Genomic DNA, 6,000 nt, shown 5'->3' with positions numbered 1-6,000 from the left:
CCTGCAAATCCACCAACAAGGTAGAGAGAGAGGGTGGAGAAACTTCATGTGCCGAACTCCCTCCCTCCCTCCACCATAAGAAGTGAGAAATAAGCTTAAGAAGATATCAAAGTGGGAGTTTTGATAGGGGTTAAAATGGCCACATCTGTACATTTCCTTCCCTGTTCCCAAGTTCCCAGGAGAAGACATCAATTACTAAACTGGAAGAGTTGGTATGGGGTAGGAAGCAAATAGTAGGAGCTCTGTGGACACTTGGGTTACTCACTTTCTCTTCCAAATCAGGTTTCACTCATTTAGGCATTCTTGTGGAGGAGGAGCTGTCAGGATAAGTCTCACAAGGGAATGCCAACACAAAAATATCAGTATGCACATTAAATATTGGATGGAAGTCAAATACTGGATGTGAAGATTGCTAAGCAATCTTCTTAATCTTAAGAATTTTTGTATAATACTTCTACTTTTTGTATAAGATTTAGCAGTTTGTGATTTTTTTCAGTGCTGGAGAATAATGCATTTTATTAGAGTGTTTGCAGCAGATACATGAATGGCGTAAATTACACATTACAATTTGCCATGGAGATCTGACTGTCCCAATTAAGTGTCTGTTTAGTTAGCACATTCTGCAGTGAGCTATCCTTCTAAGGCCTGGTGGTATTTCATGGTACGTCAATCAATAACCCATGTCCCCAGTCTAATTGCTGAGGGGCTATATCTTGACTCCTCGCCAGAGGTTGGCCTTGGAAAGTATAAAGTTATGTTTGTTAAATGCAAGGTTCACGATCTCTGGAAGGCGTTAGCAATAATCATCCTGCCCATTGCACAAATCCCTCCCTGTAAATGCCAATGATCATGGTGTAGACAAGCATGTGCTCCAATCCCACGATTTTACTTGAAAACTAAACTTCCTGTCAGCTTATAAAGGCTTGTCCTCTCGTTTAATGTTAGCATTTTGTTAAAGTAAATGGAATTAGAAGTAGAAATAGTTCTGTTTAATCACACATGAAGCACGATTTTTCATGAGTACATCAGTCATTTTTACATGAAACAATGGAAAAACGAACATGCTAATTTGTAGTCAGAATGAAAAATTACAAAAAATATTTAATTTTAGTTCTAAACGCTCATCTATGATATTTAGAGATAATTCTTTTTTAGATTACTCAACTATGAGACTAGAGTTGAATGAGAAATTTTCTCTAACATTGTTTATTCTAAAGAGGAAAAAAAAATTCTTGTTGTGCATGTGTAAACATACATAGAAACACACACATTTTATGGCTTTTGAGATTTGAGTGTGAGTGTATCTAATTCATCTCCCAATACAGTACCTCAGTGTAAGAAAGACATGGGTTTTATGTGAGTAAGATAAATTTTTTTATAAGGAAATAATCAAAATAATGGTTAAAAATTACTTTCCCAATATATGCCAGTGTTTAAATTTCATGAACACACATCAGATTTTTAAAAAATAAAGCCTGAGTGAGAATAAAGATTCCTGTAACTGATATAGGTGACAAAGAATCTATCTTTTGAGTTGTTTTGAAATTCTTATTGAATTTGCTATTATTTTGAAAAGTGAATCCAGATAACAATCATGCTTATTTGCCACAATTTTTTATTTTACCTTAAGAAGAGGGTAAATGGTCTCAATTAGAAACAACATAAACCCCTTGAACAAAAGCTTTACTTTTAATCTAATTCTTTGTTCAACCAAAGAAATAATTCGGGGCTGCAGCAAAAGGTTGCGCAGTTTGTGTACTGGACAAAAATGATTGGTTGAAGGTCTAGATGGAATTCTGATTGGAGCCTGTTCCCAACTGATCATGACTTTGCTATTGTGGCATCCACTACCTTTTGTAACTCCCTCAAAAGTGTCATATAGACACTCTGCAGTTTTAATCCAAGTTTCATTTTTAGTTTTAAAGTCAGCCTTCTGAGACTACGTTTTTATGGTCCAATTAGGTCAAATTTTCAAAGAAGTAATCAGGAGAAGGAATCTGACTAATTTGACTAATTTCCTCTCCCATGCTCCCATTTTTTTGACATAAATTTTTTGATGTCTTTATCATAAAGTAACTTCTGTCCAGAACAATGCAGTCAAGATGAAGTTTTAATTTTTATCCTTTTCATATTGCCCCTAACAAAAATTGAATAATCTCATTTGAAAGAAACTTTTATCTGTTTTTAAAATCAGGATTTATAACATATTTATTATAGATCCCTTTTTATTAATTGTATAGCTTAATAGTTAAATAAAGCAGTAGCTATATGTTTTTTAACCCAAATGTATGCTGCAAAATAATCTATTATCTTTTTTTTACAACCTTACTCAGTTGCCATTAAAGAAACCCACATTAGATAGACAACATCATGAGTTATGGTTGAATTGAGGTCTGAAACTTGACTACCATTATTTATATTTATCTTAAAAATAAGTACCCCTTTGAATTATGATGATGAATAAAATAAAGTATCTGCTGAGAGAAGCTGAGGACATGGACATATATCCTAATGATGCAAAAATGAGAATGAGATGTCAGGGTGTAGAGTAGTTACCTGTAAGTTCTATCCAACAGTGTGTTCAGTATTACATAGGTAGGGCTTGTTGAAAGAGCCATTTTAAAATTACAAAACAACAGGATTAGCAGGAATCACATTTGCCATCTACTTTCATCTACTGTTGAATTCAGGAATGCTTTCCATTGTACCCATGACTAATTCTGCTTGAATCCTCCCTAAGAAAATGCAACTGATTGATAAGACTGTTAATTCTAGTACTGAGTGGCTATAATGTTTATATAATTCTTTCTTGCAGCAGAAGCTTCTAACTTCTCCCTAGCATTTTTTCTCCACTTCTTTCTTTTATTAGTAGTCACCCCCTTACTCCCACCCCATACACTTGACTTTTAGCTGTGTATCTAGAGCCCACATTTCCAAACTCCCCTTGCAGTTAGATGTGGCCATGAAGTTAAGTTTGGGCCAATGGGATGTGAGCTAAAGGAATATGTGGAACTTCCAGGTCATTTCTTTAAAGACAAAGCTGTTTGTCCTGAATATTCTGGTCACTGGGATGTGGCGACACCGGCAACAGCAACTTTAGATTTAGATATGGAGCTGTATGTTGAAGATGGCTGAGCTTCTTGTCCAGTGTGGATACCTGGATGATATCCTAGAGTAGAATATTCTTCCTGCCCTAGACCACCTCCCCATCATTGACCATTACGTCTTATTTAATGACACCGTATTTTGAGGTTTCTTTTTATAGCAGCAAATCCATCATGCTGGGTTTGCTACCCTGTCCCGTTCTCTTGTTCTTTTCACATGAAAGAAAGTCTCAGGTCTCCCCTATAATAATGTCTTGTGTAGTACTTACATTTATGTTAAATTTCATCTTGTTGACTCCAATCCCTCATTTCAGTTTTTTTTTTTTTTTTCAGAAAGAAACATTGAGTTATGTTTCCTTATATCTATTCCAACAGGATTAACTTCATGGGCTCAGAACTTGCTGAGATAACTGAATAATGCAGCAGAAGGATAGATTTTTTATGACTTAACGTGGTTACAATTTAAGTACAATTATTAGACTTGCATAACTATTTATTTGTTTCAAAAGAACTATCTTTGGTGTTTTATACAGTATTTGCTTATCAAAACTGTTAGTCCCTAAACCAGATAGCAGGCAAGACAATCTAAGACAAGGAGAAGGAAAGAGATGAAAATTAGTGTATTCTTTAAACACCCCCCAGCCCCTACTATATACATTTTGAATAGAAAACAAGTGATATGGGTAATGCATTAGGTCAAGAATGTAAGAGGATGTTGTTTTCACTTTCACCCCCACATCACCGATGTTCCCACAGGCTGCCACTCTCCTACCTTCCATTTGAAACTCCTGGGCCCATTCTTAAAGACACAGTCTATTCTTCCTTCCAGAACGAAATCTTAAAATTATGGGAGGAATAGGGATTTTATCTGTGTTCCCTTTTGCCTTTAAGAACAAGCACGGCAAATCTAGTCTGGATATTGTATCTTTTAAGTAGTTTTATTAACACGTAGCCAAGAAGTTTGTGTGTAGGAAATTTATTTTAAAGTTTATAGTTGACTTCTTTTTAGCCTGTGGATGCATATGGTTTATTTGTTATTAAATAAGGGACTATGTTTTATTTTCCAAGCATTTATACTGCTAATTTGTTAAACATGATCATATCTAACATATTTAGAAAATAAATACCTAACACAATGTGGCCTCTTTCGGGTGTTACTATTTAAGGTGATACTTAGGGTGTTACTAAGTATCCAGAAATTGGAAAGACTGCTCTTTTAATGGCATCTTGTGATTCAATTTAACCAGCAAGCTTTTGTGTAAATAATATTTTACTTACAGCTGGATAGATTCTGTATATTCCCTGTAAACATACAGAATAAACTTCTTTTGTCAATGGTGAAAGGGGAGAGTTGGATTTTAGAAGGAAAATTAGACACTGATTGTGAGTTAATTTTAGCCTAGCGCTTTCACTTATAAAAAATTCAAAATATGGCAATGCTTTCAGAAATATCAAATAAAGTTCAAACTGTTTAAACTTAATTTGCATCATATTACATCAGATCAAATTTCTAGTTATTTCTTCAATCAGCAGTTATAATATGCCTGTATTTTAATAAAGATCCAAGAAAAAGAATGAAGCTTAGGTTTTCCTACAAATGCATTACCTGTATTTATTATAAATATGAGCCCAGTAGACATTTAGCATAGACTCTTGTCAGTCAAACCGATGTCACAGTGTTGATACATTTTTCTGATTGGGAAATGGGACTGAAGGGGTATTTTTATCACCACGTCCTTTGTGATTGACACGTGTCTTTGCTGAACTATGTTTGTGCACAAATTTATAGCATAAATAGGATCATTTGCCTTTAGATAAAGTCCTCTTTTAGAAGACTTAAAAAAAAAAGCCAAGAATGACAGAGATATTTGATAACATCCTCTTTGAGGATAGAGAAGGTAATAAAATGCTAAATTGTTAGAAGTTACAGTTTAGAAATATTTCTCTGCTTTATTTGTTGTTATGATTAGAGAAGAATGGACTGAATTAATCTTTGAAGCCAAATTGGAGCAAAATATCTCAGTGTCAAACATGAACCGCATTAAAAGAACCCATTATTTGTCTTTTGTTCTCTGTCCTTTTAAAAAAGACAAATGCCTTGCCATTATATTTCATTATCAAAGTTCTGTTTAGAGTTCAATATTTGCAAATTTGACAGGTTAAAGTATAAACTAGTCTGCAGATGACGAATTTGAGAACTTATGAACTTATCTCTCTGCAATCTAGATTTTTATGCCATTCTCTAGATAATTTCTTTCCTTTTAAAAAAAGGATCTTTCAAGTCCAAACACCTATAAAATTACAGAATTATTGCTCAGTTTGATTCTTCCTATTTTCCTAGTCTTCCTATTATCTTATTTGTAATCTCTTTTATTCTCTTCAATTAAAAAAAACAGAGAGAAAGAAAAGAAACAAGAGCAATGACTTGAATCTACAAGGTAAAGGAGTGCTGTAGATTATGCAAATAATATTGTTGAATCTTAAAACTTCTAAACTGACTATAGGAAAAACAATCCGGTAACAGGACCGCTTCCCACGTTTCTAGAGATTAATCAGAATAGTTCCACTGTAACTTGCTTGAAACCTGTGTTTGTTGCAAAACTGCATGCTCTCGTGTGCATTTTGAAAGGACAGAATGAAAAACATCAAAATGGCCTAGTTTTTGAAGCCAAATAGTAGTAAAAACGAAAAAGAAATTGCTCCCCTTCTCCCTATTGGTTTGCAATTGAGCTCTGCTTTCCTAAAGTTCATCAAACCAAAGGGAGAAAAGACGAAGAAAATAAGAGACAAGGAGAGAAAGACAGAAACACAGTTATACAGAAAGAAATATATTGAAAAAGAAGCAAGAGAGAAAATGAAAGCAAAAATTAGTCTTGTAAAGATGGAGAGACTGAGC

The sequence above is a fragment of the Equus przewalskii genome, chromosome 17 (genome assembly GCF_037783145.1).
Source record: "Equus przewalskii isolate Varuska chromosome 17, EquPr2, whole genome shotgun sequence".
Lineage (NCBI taxonomy): Eukaryota > Metazoa > Chordata > Mammalia > Perissodactyla > Equidae > Equus > Equus przewalskii.
The sequence above is the reverse complement of the archived record's forward strand: the minus strand, read 5'-3'. Positions refer to the sequence as shown.